Source organism: Protopterus annectens, chromosome 3.part1 (assembly GCF_019279795.1).
Source record: "Protopterus annectens isolate FY-2018-M chromosome 3.part1, PAN1.0, whole genome shotgun sequence".
Taxonomy (NCBI): domain Eukaryota; kingdom Metazoa; phylum Chordata; order Ceratodontiformes; family Protopteridae; genus Protopterus; species Protopterus annectens.
Genome location: NC_056732.1, coordinates 914139727 through 914157701, shown reverse-complemented (window position 1 = coordinate 914157701; position 17975 = coordinate 914139727).

Below are 17975 nucleotides of genomic sequence, written 5' to 3'. Positions count from 1 at the left end.
GGAAAGTTGGTGGTAGAATACAGAAGTCCAGGACATCATCAAAAGGAAGAAGGAGTAGAGAAAAAAAGTGGGAGATAGAAAAGATGGACCAGACTAGGAAGGAATAATGTTTGGCCAAGAAAGAGGCTAAGAAGGCTCCCTACTAAAATATAGGCACTTGAAATGTCGCATGTTGAAAAGCAAAAGACTGAAAACCAAGAAAAAAGGAAATCTCAAAAACATCTCTTCTCCTTAAAACTTATTTTTGCAGGGGGGGCACACCCCCATATAGGGAGAACAATACCCAAACTCCAATAACTTATATATAACTACTCCAACATTGCCATACCTCAGAAAAAAGGGAATATTCAGAGAAATGGCATCTTGGACTTTGTATATACAAGTCCAATCTTTCAACCATTCAGTATCTGCATTTTAGGACTCACTCTAGCAGGCCACGGCATTTCAAATGTTTACCGGGTAAGAAAGAAGTTGCAATAGCAAGGAATAAGGCAGCAGATGCAATCTACTTTAAAGTGACACAGTAAATGGTACAAATGAACTATACCAGGTTGCAAGCCAAAGACAGAAAGATAAAGAAGGCAGTCAGATGCCCTTTATAAGGAATGCCAGAAACAACCTGCTCACCAGTCCTCAGAACATCAATGGCAGAAGGAAGGAGTACTTCCTGTAGCTTTTGAATGAAGAAAACCTCACAGAAGCTGCACTGCTTCAGACACTGAATATGATTAGAGAAGAGGAGGAGTCCACCATAGAAGAAGTGAGAACAGCACTAAGGAAAATGAGGTCAAAGAAAGTAGCTGGCTCAGACGAGGTCACAGCAGATATGATAAAAATATTGGGTGATATGGGGAGAAATGGCTCCTGAAGGTCCTCATAGGTTCATAGGTTCATAGGTTGGTACTAGGCTATCAGCCCTAGGGCCTATGCAAGCCTAACAATTCCCTGGATATTTCTTCCCACAATATTTACTTTTCTGGGCCCCTGTCTAGCAGGGCGAATGACATGATCCCCGGGGTGAATTTCCTATCTCCCATCCAATCCTCAAGGTTCCTTTTGAAGAGGGCCAATGAGGCGCTCTGCTTAACATGTATGGGCAGTCTATTCCAGCGTATGGGGAGTCTCTGGGTCAGGAACCTATCCCTCCAGCATGTTTTGTTCATTGTGATGACAAGGTTTAGCTCCCTGGAGCATGTGGCTCTGAGGGATTGGGATTTCTTTAAGTGGAGCATGTCCAACAGCTCAGGGTTTGACATGGCCTTGTATGTTAAGCAGAGATCACCATTGAGTAGACGATATGCCACAGAGTATAGCTGGGTTTTTTTTAGACGGTTAGCATATGGCATCTGCAGTATGGAGAGGACAGCATATCCCAGATAACTGGAGAATAAACATACTATCGCCAGTTTTCAAAAACAAAGAGAACATTCACAACTGTGGGCAGTACGGAGATATCAGACTCTTGTCACATTGCATGAAAGTTCTGATGAGGGTGACTGATGAATGAATACACAGAGTAGTAGAAATTAAGATGGGAGATGAGCAGTTTGGATTCAAATCAGGATGCAGCACAGTTGATGTAATGTTTGTAGTGAAACAGGTATTTGAGAAGAAGCTTGAAATAAGAGTCCAATTTATCATTGTTAGATTTGTAGAAAACTATGAGAAGGTCCTAAGAAGGCTGATTTGGGCAGTCTTGTGGTGGTTTGAAGTCCCAGAAATGTTGGTAGAATTAATGCAGACTATGTACAAGGACCCAGTAACTCCAGTACAAACAGTATTTGGTCTCACAGAGGGGTTCCCAGTGAGTGTGCACCAGGGTTCAGCTCTGAGCCCTCTGCTGTTCATAATGGTGATGGACTACTTTAGCAAACAGGTCAGAGGGGACAGATCAACAAAGCTGTTGTCTGCAGACAATGTGGCATTACAGACAGACTCTAAGCAAGAATGTCAGCAAAGGATAGGGGAATGAGATGCAAAAGTGAAAGGCACTTGAGATGAAGCTAACTACAGATACAACAGCTGTAATGACACACATGGGGAAAATCAGAAGAGACAGAATGAAAGAGAGTGCAACAGGTTAACAGCTTCAAGTATCTGGTAGGGGTGGTGGAGGAGAAATAAAGTTTGAATGAGGAAGTCAAAGCTAGAATCAGAGGGGCTGCAGCCAACTGGTACAGAGTTTCTGGTACAGTGCATGACAAAATCATACCAACGAAGCTGAAAAATAAGGTGTACAATACAGTGGTACTATCCAGTACTACTGAATGGTACAAAAACTAGGGCTGTAAAGGCAGAGCAGTTGAGGAAGCTAGAGGTGGTGGAGATGAAGTGCCTTGGATGGGTAGTAGGATGCACACTGTGACACAGATAAAAAATGATGGCATAAGAGCAAAAGACAAAGTAACTCCAATTGCAGAAAAGGTCAAACAGAACAGATTATGGTGGTTCAGGCACATGTGCCAGAAAGCAGAAGACAATATGTTGAAGAAGATTTGGGACAGATGTGAAAAAGGTAAGAGGAAATTATTGCATCCAGGAAAGAGGAGGATGGATTGTGTGAACGAAGACCTGTGACAGTCAGGCATGAGTGTTGAAGAAGGCAGGAGAGTTGCATTGATTAGTGAGAAATACCAACAGTTGACACAACACTGTGAACCCATGTAGAAAACAGGAAAAAAGTAGGCTGATTATGATGAAGGTGACTTGGATAGTTGTGTTACTGCCTCCAACTACCTAGTGTGCCATCTGAAACAGGATGCAGCTCGAAATCAATCACGGTGGTGACTGACCTTTGACTGGGTCTTGCTTAAAGCAGCATAATCAGGAGCTGGGAATCCTCCTTATCATCCATCTTGGTGCTCCCCTTCCTTGTGTGACATATTCCTCCTCTGTTTTTGTCCCATCCTCTCTATCACCACTTACCATTCCTTTATCAATATGTGTCTCCATCCATTGTCAACATCACCTTGTGTGTCAGCACCTCCTCATTGTTTTTTGTCTGGATTTTATGATTGTTCATGTGCCCCCACCTCCATACCTCTACACTATTCCCATCCCTCGATTTCTTCACACAACCTTTCCCATGTACCCTTCTTGGGGAAAAAAAAAAAACAAAACTTTGTCTTCCCACTCCTACACTTTTTTTCTTTGCATCTTTCTTCAGTTTCCCTTGCTTGCTTTTCACTTTTCTAACTTTCTTGTACTTTTACCTTCTCACCATTCTCATAGATAAAACTTAACAGAGACATTGCAGCAATTCTCATAGCATCATGATGTTAGACATTTGGATGGGCATACTTATTTGTATGCAGCTTATATATACATTAATGTCGCTTGAGTTTTTTGCAGCCACGTTTACTAACCACCTCTCCTCTCACTAGTACTGTCATTTGCATAAGCAGATTTCTTACAGAGCTAATGGCTAAGGCACTGAATTCCTCCTAAATATTTATTTTATTGACTTTATTGATTGGGTAAGTCACACTAAGCTAGATGCATCTTTTCTGTTGAGACCTGAGGTCCTATTCTTACTGACTAGGAGATATTAGGCCAGGTCAATGGAACTTTCCTTATCCTTTTCAATAAGTGTCATAGGATGTCTTACATCAGCCTGAGCTACCACCAACACTGGCAGATAGCACCTTGGTTTAACATCTTTGCCAAAGATTGTTACACTCAAAAGTATGGCACCATTAATGCTGAACGTCAGTATCAGTAATGAAAACATGAATCCAGTCACCTTGTGTGGGAATATAACCTGAGGCATTTTGATTTTCCAGCATCAAAGATAGGAGTGTTACTTGTTGAGCCATTACCACTTCATAATTGATAATTAACTTCCAGCCACTTTGTGCAACTTTGACATTTCCAGTGTAGTCCTTCCATGGCGGTGTTAGACATGTTTTGAATCCAAGGGAATGTTGGTAAATAAACATACATTATTTATTCAGAGTTTAAAATACCATGGAGACATCAAAACTAAAGATGACAAAAATGTTTTAGCAAGAGATGACGGCAAACTGAGAATCATTGTCAAGTCAATCTTTGACATAGAAGCCCTCCAGTAGAAATAAATGTCTGGTGCATTGAAAATTGGCTTACATCAAATGCTACAAATGTGACTTTGTTACATTTGACAGACAAACAATCCCCCTAGTATACAGCATTGAGAATACTCCACTTCAAAATGAAAATTTGGTTAGACATCTGGGAAACTGGTTTGATAATTGCCTCTCCTTTGATAACCATGTAGGAAGAGACTGCAGGAAATCCGTCTACCTGACACAACTGATCCCAAAGGGAATGTCATCCTAATATAAAGCTGATATTCTCACTTTGTATTCAGTACTGACCAGAAGTTTTATATAATATACAAAAATCACTGGGATGCACATCACCAAACATATCAAACCACTGGAAATAACCAAGAAGTCCCTAACAAAGAGAACCACGGTCTTAAAATCTCTAAACTACCAGAATAGACTAGAAGTACTAACTTTCTTTTCCGTGTCTTATAGGTTTCTCAGGGAAGACCTGTTCCTTGCCTTCTGAGCAATCAGGGACCCAGTAACAGAGGATTCCTTGTACTTTTCAGATATAAAACAGCCTCATAATTACTCCAACAAGGGACCTAAACCTGCTTCAATAGAATAAGAAAACAAAGGTGCATAGGTATTTTTGTTACTCAGCATCTGCCTCACCACTGGCATGGGCTTCCCTGTATATAAAGCAGTGTGTTACACTGTCTTTTTCAAAGGGGCCATTATAATTGGATAGCCATTCATAAATGCACCTCAACATTGCCATGCTTAGCCCTCCTTGACAAGAAAGGTACATTCTAAGTTGTAAGATAGTTGTAAGATATAGTACCCTTGACTGTCTTACGATTCCTGTGGAGACATGATAGTGATTCATATCATAAGGTTAATTTGAAGTTTCAGTGATTGCGAAAACTATTTTAAGGTCTCATATGATGATAAGCTTAATAAAGACTTACTTTGCGCAGAAATCAGTTGGTAGATTTTATTAGATGCTGTGCATGGCTATGGATTGAATGATATTGCATCTGTTAAACATTTATTAAACCCTTTTTCTGGAAACATTATTTAATGCAATTAAAATGCAGATAAAGGTTGTGTGTGTGTGTGTGTGTGTGTGTGTGTGTGTGTGTGTGTGTGTGTGTGTGTGTGTGTGTGTGTGTGTGTGTGTGTGTGTGTGTGTGTGGTGTGTGTGTGTGTGTGTGTGTGTGTGTGTGTGTGTGTGTGTGTGTGTGTGTGTGTGTGTATGAGATAGAGCGAGAGAGAGAAAAAATACATCTTGTGTTTCACTGGTCTATGAATTTAATGCATTTAAATGCAACATTCTCAGATCTTGGAAAATCTGAGATGACATCGGAAACATATTTTACTTTTATATATTGTTTTATTTAATATATTTTAAGAGTTTTTGGTTGGACGGTTTTTCTTTTGTGTTTTTGGTTGCTCTGAATTGCCTATGTATCTCTTGGAACTGTGTTTCTTGGTGTTAAGGTTTGCAAGTTAGCTGAGGATGTGTGCTCATATATTATATGTTTTTTGAGCTATCAACACCACAGTTTTTGTGATTGTTTTTTAACTAAATTATGTTGTAATGTCTTTTTGGTCATAGATTCCACTGGCCATTTCCTATTACATGGCATATGCCAAACTACTTGGAAAGAATTAGTATACAACATATCTATTTATGTTTCAGACATCCCACCTTATGTCATACTGCCTTGGTGTCTGTTGCACTTCTGAGACTTTGGTGATGTCTCTGAGATACTCTTAGCTCACAAGCAGACCATGCTGTTTTCTGAACTTCAAATAAGGATGAGAGACCATTAGAATGTCTCTCACCACAATCTTACATGCTATTCAACTAAACTGTAAAGATGTGGATCCTTTAGGTTTACCACATAAAATGTGTAACTCTGAGTTTCAGCTTCTCTGCCACATTTTGATCTGGCATTTCCAAAGGCTGAAACACACACACACACACACCATAATTCTACAGCATTATGGGTGGTTTTAGGGAAAAGAGAGCTTAATTTTGCATCTGTACACCTGAGGGGTAAGGAATGGAAAGGAGGAACTGGCTTTAATGGCTTCACAAGGTCAATGCTAGCCATTATTTGTATTACCTTTAACATAAATTCTGCTGCCTCCAAATGACATTCATTGGTTTGGTATCCATCAGATTTTGTATAAAACACTGAGTCTTTTTATATGACTTGCTACTCTGATGTAGGCTGCTTTCAGGTTAAACTTAAAAACACTTTCCTAAAACAAAAACCTGTTGGGTGGTAAATGACATAATCTTCTCCTCTTTAATTCTGTAAGGAGACAAGGACATCCAAGAAATCTTATTTGATGTTATTAATAATATTAAGCGCATTTTGTATTGCTTCAACTTCTATCACTACTCTCAGAGACTTTCCTTTTCTGTGTAGCCTGTGTTTGAAGGCCTGGCCAGAGAAGCCCTGCATACCAAAGAAGATACACCTCTCAGTGAAGATGGCACACAATAACATCAAGCCTCCATATCTCAGCTGCATGACCCATCCATTAAGCATATCTGCATATATATATATATATATATATATATATATATATATATATATATATATATATATATCATTCCACTAAGGTTATTTCCATGTAGTAAGCAGCAGCAAATGTAAAAAACATAGAACTACCTCATGACAGTATAACAGAAGCCAATAGGAATAAAATGTAATAGGATAAAGACACTTTTACACCTATGCTTATGGTTGTATTCAATGTAATGGCTGCATATAAACCCAAAATAAGTCTTAAAAGCAGAGCTGTCTTAGCTGCTACATGCATTGTATCTATAGGTGGGTTGACGATGAAGCTAACAATTTGTTTGTGCAAGAAGCAGCACATGCTGAGTTCACACACCACACAACAAGGTAGCAGAAAATTCTGTAGTCACAGTCCAGACAACAAGGATTCATTACCTGATGAGTGCAGAAATGAAGTAAGCAGAAAGTGGAAAAAGTACAGTTTCCGTTTGGTACGAATATTATGGGCATAGTAAAGCTGAGGAGTAGCCTGTAGGAGAAGAGAGGGGGAACAAAGGTAGTGATGAATGCAAAAGGCAGAAGGATATAGGAAGTCAGATAAAAGAAGCAAGAGAAAGAAAGCAGATGGTCAGAGGGGAAGTCAAACAGAATTTTGAACAAAAGAGTGAAGGTACAAAAGAGGGGACTGGGGAAGTCAGTCAGAATTTTGAACAAGAGAGTGAAGGTACAAAAGAGGGGACTGGGGAAGTCAGTCAGAATTTTGAACAAGAGAGTGAAGGTACAAAGGAGGGGACTAGAGAGGGTAACAAATTTGCTGAGCTCAGTCGGGATTGGAGCATGGGCATAGCCAGTGATTTAGTAAGTGATTTCTAATCTGCTTTTTGAAAAGGTGACATGAGCCTAAGGATGTCAGTTCTGTGGGAAGTTTATTCCAATATGAACCGATAGTGTTTGCAAATAAGGAGTCACCTGATTTATTATGAGATTTCAGAGTAGTAACTAGAAGCTTGTTGGCTGATCTAAGTGTAGTGAGATTTTTATAAGGTGTGATGAGGTTATTCAGTATGGGTGTGTTGGAGGGGTAATGTAGAATTTTAAAAGTGATGATTAGTTGCTGTAGGAGTATTAGGTTTGGAAGTTCTAGCCAGTTAAGTTTCTTTAAGTTAAGACAGTGATGAGTACGGAATGGAGAGCCAGTGGCAAATCTGGCAATACTATGGTAGGCTATATTCAGTTTCTGAAGATTAGCTTTAGACATGTTGATAAAAGAAGGAGAGGCATACAGTAGTGTAGAAATGAGGTGAGTTTGGGTGAGAGACACTCGGGATGTGGCAGTAAGAAAGGGCTTAAGTCTGTAAAGGGCACCAATCTTTTTATTAACTGTCTTGATAGTTAAATCAATGTGATAGTCAAAATTTAGCTGATTGTCTATGGTGACGCCTAGCAGTTTTGTGGAATAGTCAGGTTTCATGATAGTGCCATTACAGGACACAATGGAAAAAGTGATTGGGGTGGATTTAAGGGTTGGGGTGAAAAGTAGTAGTTTGGTTTTTTGGGGATTTAGGAGGAGACAGATATGTTGAAACCATTTTTCTGCTGCTGTGAAGACCAATTGGGTAGAGGAGTGGAGTTCTACTGGGGATGGAGCAGAGCAGATGAGAGTGGAATCATCAGCATACTGTATACAAGTGGATGTAGGGAGGGAAGTGGGCAGGTTATTTATGAAAATAGAGAAAAGTAGGGGACCTAAGATGGATCCTTGTGGGACGCCAATAGTAACTGGGAGTTGAGAGGATGGATGGCTGTCCCAGAGGACTGCTTGTTTTCTATTAGTCAAGTATGAGTCAAACCACTGTAATGCTTGTGAATCAAGTGAGAGGGATTTTAAGGTGTAGAGGAGAAGTTGATGGTTGACCATATCGAATGCTTTTGAGAGGTCCAAGAATAGTGCAGAGGAGAACAGGTTGTTATTGCGATTTTTATTGATAGTGTCAGTGAAGGAGAGAAGGGCAGTTGAAGTACTGTGGTAGGGCCTAAAACCATGTTGTGAGTCTACAAGCAAGTTGTTATTCAAGAGATAATGTAGGAGTTGATGGTGTATGCAGTGTTCCATTATTTTGGATAGTGGAGATAGAAGGGCAATAGGCCGAAAATTGGAGAGTTCATTAGAGTTACCTCCTTTATGGAGGGGAATGATATGGGAGATTTTCCAACAGGATGGGATTTTGGATTCAGTTATAGTTCTGTTTATTAAGATGGAGACTGGGTAGGCTATTTCGGTTGCAGCTAGTTGCAGATATTCAGCTGGAAGCTTGTCGGCAGAAGGGGTGTAAGGTTTGAGTTTAGATAGTAGTTTACATATATAGGTTGTGGAGACAGTATTAAACTTTAGCATGTGGGTGCTGTTTTGAGTGGGGGTAATTTGGAGGGATACGGGGGGAGTCATGGTGCTTGCCAGTGAGGCGACTGTTTGAGAGAAGAAGTTGTTGAAAGTGTTGGCTATTATGTTAGGTTGGGTCTGCGCTAGGCTAGCTGGGGTAGGTGTTTTGGTGTTCCCTGGATGGAGTAGTTTGTTTATTCCTGACCAAAATTGTTTTGGGTTTTGGTTTTGGTTTTGTTGATATTGAAAGTGGTAGTTTTTCTTATCCAGATAGGTAAGTTTCTTTGTTTTGTTTCTCAGGTGTTTGAAGTTTTGATGGTCAGTAGGGTTTTTTGTGGACCTCCATTTAGTCCATAATTTATTTCTAGCTCGCATAGTTTGTTTAGTTGTTTTAGAGAGCCATAGGGCTGCTTTGGAACTTACTCTAATTAAGCGGGATGGGGCATGATGGTTTAGAATTTGTAGGAAGGTATTGTTGAAATGGGTTACTGCTTCATCTATTGGGAGGTATTTTAGAGTTGACCAGTTATATTCCTTGAGTTCATTTTGAAAGGATGCTAGGTTGAAATCTGTTTTGTTGTGTTTGGTACGATAAGTAGTTAGCTTGGGATTGTTGTATTTTTGTTTAGTGATAAAGGTAAGGAGGTGGTCGCTGATATTGTCAGGGAGTATTCCTGTTTTATAGGAGAGGGGATTGTTGTTGATCAGTATCCAATCTAGAATGGTTTGTTTGTGGGTGGATTTGTGTATTCTAGTAGGGGAGTTAATGGTTTGATGAAAGTTAAAGAGATTTAGGTGAATGGTGGGTTTGGGAGATATGCAGGACTTCCAGTCAATATTGAAGTCTCCTAAGATTATGGTTTCCTGAGGAAAGCTACAGGAGACCCAGCTTAGGATATTTTCTAGAGTGTTGATGTTTTTGCCTGGAGGGATGTAGGAACATATTATATATATAGCCTTGGTTTTATTAACTTGGAGTTTGGAACAGAGTATTTCAGCATTTGCTGGGGAGGGGGGCAAGGAGTCAATTAAGGCTACCTGAAGTTGGGATTTGTATAAGAGGGCCACTCCCCCGCCCTTTTTATTAAGACGATCTTGCCTTAAGGTGCTATAGCCTGGGGGAGTGAATTTGTTGTCTTTGGTACTAGGTTTAAGCCAAGTTTCAGTGAGACAGAGAATATCAAAGGCGTAGAAATCAATTAAGGCATGGAGTTGTGTGACTTTGTTGTTGATGCTGCGAATATTTAGGTGAGCAATAGAGAAGGAGTCAGTGGAGAAAGGTGAACCAGAACAGTTAGCAGTTTGGTTTGAAGGGGTGTGGTTGAGGAGGGTATTGGGACCGGGGTTGGGGTGGATGTCCCCATGTATCAGTAACAGTGTTTGTGGGACTTGAAAGACTTTTAAGTTTTTGAAGGGTATCAGATAGAACCGTTTGGAGGTTGGGAATCTGTAATGGTGTACTTTATGGTAGAGAGGGGGAAGGTAGGGACAGGTTGATAGTATATTAATATGTGTTTGGTCAGGTAGAGGAAGTGTAGTTGTGGTGTGTTTGGCTAACACAGGAGGTTGGCTAAGCCTAAGATATTCGTAGGAGGTAAGAGTATAGTAGTAAAGCAGGATGTTAAGGAGAAGAAGTGGAAAGATTGAGTTAAGGCTTAGAGGCATGTTTTTATTGAGGATGAGGCTAGTAAGTATAAGACTGCACGGTATGTAATAGTAGGGTGAGGTGAGGTAGTTAGATAAGATTGTGGAGAGAGGGTGTGGTTGTAGGACTTGGAGTATGGTGTTGATAGGTGATAAGTACAGGAAATGTGATAGGTAGTTAGTTAATTTGGGGTGTGTCTAAGTAAGTGTAAAGGTAGGGCCCCTGGGGGTGGGTGGGAATTGGGGGTAGGGTGGGGAGCGGAGTGAGCGTAGCGAACGGAGCGGGGAAGAACAAGACGACCAGTTGCAGAAAACAATCAGGCAAGAAGAGAGAAACAGGTGTAAAGGTAAGGGTGAGCTCAAGAGTAGAGAGTTAGAGGAGAATGTATGGTAAGTGGGGGGTAGGTGAAATAGTACTGGGTAAGGTAGAGGAGTTAGTCGTGAGAGAATAGCAAGTGGCAGTGGTCAACTATGGAACTGGAAAGGACAATACGAATTGTAGTGGAATACTCCGAAAAATATGATAGTAGGATTCGTGGTATAAAGGGCGCCACCCAGTGGCCAGGTCAGGAAAGGATATCAGACAGAGCAAGCAGGGGGTTTACCAAGAATAAAGAACAAGAGACGGGGTAGAGAGAGAGGTTCTTAAGGACAAAGGCAAATAGAGGAGGGAAAGAGAAGGGGTCAAAAGGCCAAACTAGATGGGGGGGGGCTGCTGGTTAACCTGGTAGGGGAGCAAAAATATGTCCTGGTGAGTAAAGCTAATCAGTACAAGAATAGGACATACTTTCCAAAAAGGTCAATTCTGGGAGGACAGTCTTAGTTAGGAGGACGTCTAATCCTATTCAGGATACTGGTGCTTAAAAGATGTCCACAAGGCCTCTTAGGCTAGGGAAGGACAGGAACCCAGGTGTACAATCTGATAATTGTTAAAGGTAGAGAGAGAAAAAAGAAAAACAAACAAAGGAAAATAAGTCGTTAATCAATGATGTGTGTACAACATAACTAGCACATATGCTTTAAATCCAAGAAACAAGGACAGTACAGAGATTTACCCTAGGACACACTGTATAAAGCGGAGTAGTTAGACTGCTAAAGACACACAGTAGGGCTCCCAAAGAACAAACCTTGCAACAGTTACAAGCTAGAAAAACATTTAGGCAAACAGCATCAATCCCAATGTTTAGATACGTTCAAATTCTCAACATGAGCATCAAGCAGTCATCAGTTTCTACAAAAAAAATATGGCTAAACATAACATTCAATAGCCAAGGATCTATGGTTAAATGTTACAGGATCCCAAGGGGGATATGAGTTATATATAATGTTGCTTCAATGAGTGTAGGTCAATTATATGTAATGTAAGTGCAACACAGTTAATAGGCTTTTTGTCGAGAGCATTAAATTATCAGCAATGTGCAATACATTTCAGTAGTTTAAACACTTTAGCAAATATAAAATCTTAAAACGCTACAACTCTCCATGAACGCCAGTAATATGTTGTGGGAGACCATGTGGAGGCTTGCCTAGGCAAGGGACGCTGCCGATAAGTCACAGCAAGGGGAAATACTAGATATAGTGAAGGTAATAAGGGGTATATAATGGTATACCCAGTTGCAAGCAGTGTAACAAATGAAGACTACCGCTGTGGTAGGCACAATTTAGGAACATATGATAGTCCGTTTATCTATCACAATACAACTAAAACCCCTTAGCGTCCAAGACGCTTAGGTTACAGGTGTAGGTTTAGGTCGCGAGGCAGAAAAATAAGAAAAAAAGAAAAAAAGCCTGCCGAGCGTAACCGCTGCTAGGTAAGCTTTGTTAAAAAGGCACTTAAGGCACTTTACGATCCAAACATAACAGGCTTAGAGTGAGCGGTAAGAAGAACGCTACCACTGGGCTGTTTGTCTTAATTTATTGTTGAGACCCAAACACAGGTATCATTAGTAGTACAAAAATAACAATAATAACAGATTAGCTCCTCTAAGGACATAGTCCATATTCAATTATAGTCTATAGTCCCGGTTCCAAATAAGCGGCTATTGAGCGTCTTTAAAAAAACACAACAGTAGTCAAAGGTTACAGCGAGCGGTAAAATAAAGCTACCGCTGTGGCTGTTTGACTAATGTAAAGATAGGACACAGGCACAGCTGGTATTAGAAGAAACTTAAGAAGCAGATCTTCAGTTTAAACGACCATACGGGATGGTTGGTGCAGGGCCAAAAGGAGTGGAGAAGGGGTATAGAAGACTCCATTGTGAGACACACTGATGTGCCTCTCACCAGGCTGGATAAGGAGAAACTCATGGTTAGTTGTCTGTCAGGTGCCAGAATCTGCCATATCACACACGCACGCAAGTCTTTCAACAACAGGTACTGTGATGACTCTGTCATAGTCCATGTTGGTGTGAATGACTTCAGACATACCTCTCTGGACTATATGAAGAGAGACATGATTGAGCTCACTGATTATGTGTCCCAGGCAGGTATGCTCCTACCTTCCAGGCAGGTATGTCCCTACCTTAAGCAGCATTCTGCCATCACTCAGCATGATGCCTCAATACAAACAGAAAATTATTGACTTTAACAATTGGCTTAGTTTCTGGTGTCATTCCAGGGGGATCCAGTATCTGACAGCCTGAGATGATATGATTAACAGACCATGATGCTTTGCTAGAGGTGGTCTGCATCTGTCTCACCTGGGTTTCAGGCTTCTGGCAAAGGCTCTTGCTTCCCCTACAGTGTCTTTTTTAGGAAACACGATGAGGTTAAAGCTACCAACATAAAGAATTTCAACAAAACACAAATTAAAGGTCATGCTGCTAAACACTATGAGTCTAAACATGAAACTGCACTCATTGCTATCATTCCTAACCTTGGAAAATGCTGACATCTGTGCAGTCACAGAAACCTGGTTCAAAGCTGCGGTAAGCACCCCAGTCTTACCTGGTTATTCATCCTATCAAACATTCAGCCCCCAAACTGTCAGCAGTAAAGCCAAAGGAGGTGGAGTTTCAATATACATTAAAGACATACACACCTCTAGGCTGGTCAAACAGTATAATGTACAGGAGACATTCCAGGTGCAGTTAACCATTGACAAGACCCCTATTCAAATCATGGCAAGCTACCAGTCCCCAAATCTGACTCAAGATGCCCAATCTGCCTATTTGGGCCTGTTTCAATCTATCAAGATTCAACCCTTTGCTCTGATCCTAGGTGACTTTAACTTCCCAAACATAGATTGGAAGAACTAGCCATGCCAGAACACAAATGCCCAGAGATTCCTTGATTTTGTCAATGCAAATGCCTTGGAACTGCTAGTTGATACCCCCATAAGGGGTGATAATATCTTGGACTTCTTATTAACCAACATGAGTAACCACTGCAGCATCCCTATAATATTATCCTCCCTGGTAAGATCTGACCACAAAGCGGACTTTTGAAGTCACCATCTCACCCAACACCCATCTTGCTAGGATAAGACATAAAAACTTCTCCAAAGCTGATTACAGCCTCCTGAGGGATGGTATAAAAAGCTTTACAGCTCCCTCCCCCTCTGTAGGAACTGGCACCAATGTCCAAATCTACACCAAAGTACTATACGAGCATTTATATAGATGCATGGAATCAGGAATACCAGACAGGACAAAATCCTCCTCCTCAAGGAAGAGTAAACCTATCTGGTGGACATCTACAATAAATAAACTCTAAAATAAAAGGAAGAAATTGCTGTCCAGGACCAAGAAGGAGCAGGTGCCTAATTGGAAGCAATTTCTCCTTAGTATGAACAAGCAAATAAGAGCACTAATGAAATCTTCCAAAGCAAACTTTGAGTCCAAATTGGTCATATCTACTAGAGACAATCATAAGGCCTTCTTCCCATTTGTCCGTAACCTCAAAGGAAGCACCCAGATCTGTTTAGAAGTGGTGGTCAAGGACACCACATATACAAATGCTGTAGATATAGCAAACTTGCGGGCTGACAGATTCAGTGAAAACTTTACCCCTCTGTCCCCACATCAGTAATTCAGGACATCCCCAGCACCTGCCCCTTCCCCTTATATCTAGGGAACAGGTCATCACTGCTCTCTCAAAGGCAAAAAATACAGCCTCCATGGGACCCAATAACAACCCAGGCTGCATTCTACGTGAACTCAGTCAGGAACTTGCAGCAGCATTAGGCACCCTATTCAACCAAAGCCTGAGTACTGGCTTTGTCCCAGCTGGGCGGAGGACAGCCACTACCTTCCTTTACACAAAGGTGGAGTGTCCACCAATCTTGGAAATTATAAACCCTTCAACCTAACTAGCCTGATCTGCAAGGCCATGGAATGGATTACCATGGACATCATTAACAAGGGCATTGGCAACCTCCAAACACTTGACCCCACACAGTTTGGCTTCATCAAGGGAGGTCCTGTCTGCTAAATTTGGTCGACTTCTTTCTGACAGTCACCAAAACCATGGATGAGGGGAAGACAGTGCACACTGCCTACCTTGACCTGGCCAAAGCCTTTGACACTATTTTCCACTCGGGCATAATAGATAAACTATCTCAACAAGGCATCAATCCATATGTTACCAAATGGGTAGCAAACTGGCTCACTGATAGAACTCATGTAGTCAAAATAAGGGAAACTACCTCAAGCAGTAGACCCATAACAAGCAGTGTACCCCAGGGTTTGGTCTTGGGGCATCTGTTATTTGGGATATACTTTTCTGAGGTGCAGGCCAAAACCAGCGGGCTATGGCGATCCAAGTTTGCACATGACTACAAGCTAGGTGTTGTCATCAATTCCCCTAATGATGTGGACATCCTCCAAGAGGGTCTCACTCAGACAAATGACTGATGCCAGAAATATGGCCTCAATCTGAATACCAAAAAATGCATCATCATCCCCTTTGGGCAGAGTGATATCCCCACAAATTATCACACTAATAACAACATCCTAAGCACTCAATCAGTCGTGAGGGATTTGTGCACCCAGGTTGATAGCAACTTAACTTTTGATCACCATGTTGCTTCCGCTGTATGGAAAGCCTTCTACATGGCTCACCTCATAAGTAAGTGTACCTCATCCAGGGACAAGGAGGTCATAACATCTCTGTATTCTTCCCTTATAAGGCCCATTATTGAGTATAACGCCCCTTTTGGCATGTACCTCACAAAGCACATGCAGCAGCTCGAGAGACCACAGAGGTTCCTCACCAGGAGAATTCAGGGCCTCAAACATATACCATACACAGATAGGCTAAAATCCCTATCCCTCCACTCAGTTTCATACAGAGTCCTCAGAGGTGACCTCTGTCTGGCATACAAGGTGAACATGGACCTCCACCTTGATGGGACTGCTGCATATCAGCAAGTTAAGCTCTACTCGACTAACCTGCACACGCTGCCTCCACCTGGTCTCTGACATCAACAAGACTTGCTGGTGGGACAGATTTGTGTTCCAGAGATTCCCCAATCTATGGAATAGACTCCCTCTCTACATTAATCAGAGTACCTCTTTATCCCTTTTTAAGTGCAACCTGGGTAACTGGATGGGAAACAGAAAATATACCCCTGGGATTCTACCCATGTCCCTGCTGGACAGGGGCATCAGATTCTGATTTGTCTAAACATGGCCTATACTCTTGGCTAGGCTTATAAGGGCCTCAAGGCCAATAGCCTAGTAACCACCTATGATCCTATGATCCTATAAGGAACCACTACCTGCTGACACACCATTTAACAGGGAACAAGTACCTACAAATATGCACACCACACAAGGAACTAGTACCCATTGAGCAAATACACAACACAAAAGAAAGACAGTGTCTGCTGACTGCTCACACTACCCAACAACATGCCGTTACCTGCTGAGTCAAACAACATAACAGAGAACCAGCAACTACTAAGTACACACACTACACTATAAGGAAACAGCATCAAATGACACACAACACACAACAAAGAAGCAGTACCTGCTGAGTTCATATCACACAGCAAGGAATAAGTACCTTCTGAGTGACACACCACAAAACAGGGAGTCAGTCCTTGTTGAGTAACTCACCATGCTATAAGAAGCTGCTAGTACTTGCTGAATGAGCACACTAATTAAATCTGAACATCTGTTCTTCAGTCAGGAGCTCTTGTAATATAGTGCCATATATCTGCACATGCTGGATTACTATTTGGTCACTGCTAATCAATACACAAAATAGTTACCACTGGATGTGTTTTATTTATTTGTTTATTTATTTAAATGTATTAATTGGGATAGAACACTGATCCCATTGAACCAATTTTGGTCTCAGCTGAGAGAAACACAATAGTTACATGACGTTATATACACAGTGAACGACAAAATGTAATATCCACATATATTATATACATGTACAAAGTCAATATCCTCTCCCTCCTGCAACTGCGACCACCCCAACTAATCTCCTACTACCACACCAGAACTATTCCCTTCATACATTATATATACTTACAGTCCTGTGAATCCATAGCTACATCACTGAGCACTATTAAAAATTAAACTTTCTTCCCAACTTTGCCCCCCTATTTTACTTTTTATTTCCCTGGTCACCCCAACTCTTTCCTCATTTCCTTCTGTCCCCTCTATCTAACTTTACCACCTCTCCTTCCTCTCCACCCACAATAATTGACACAACTGCCACTCTTTGCTAGTCTCTGTCTCTTCAGTTATTCTTCACTCTTCTCTACATTCCACTTACTATTCTTCTATTTTGTGCCAACAACTCAACCTCTATCATTTTGTTGTTGTACATGCACAACACGCATATTTTTAATGATTTCTACAAGACATTAATGTTGTTATTCACGTCTTTATATCCTGCCCTTTTTATGTTTTTAACTTGCAATGTAATTTGGTTTTGTTATGATATATGTGTATTCATTTTTTGCTTTTTATCTTGTGTTTTTGGAGCATTTCTCCTCAGGTCTCCACTGAGAATGGGCCCCCAGCCCAGTGGACTAACCCAGTTAACAAAGGACAAATACATAATAAATAAAATAAATCATAGTTGGCTTGAGGGAATAAAAGCAATAGATAAATGACATACAGAGTGAGTGAAAAAACACAGTATACATATGCATTCTGTAGAGTGGAAATTAGAGCTGCCATGCTGAAAGAGCAAGGTATTTTGACAGAAGAATGAAATGAAGAGGTTTAGTTATATGACCAGAGAGACAGGTTCATAGGTTTATAGGTTGGTACTAGGCTATCGGCTCTAGGGCCTATACAAGCCTAGCCATAACAATTCCATGGCCAGCAGTTGCATTTTCCTGGAGTCTTGAAATGTGCTTTTATTAATGAATGGAAAATAAGATAAGCAGAATTATACTGAAGACAAGAAGGGAGAGATTCCC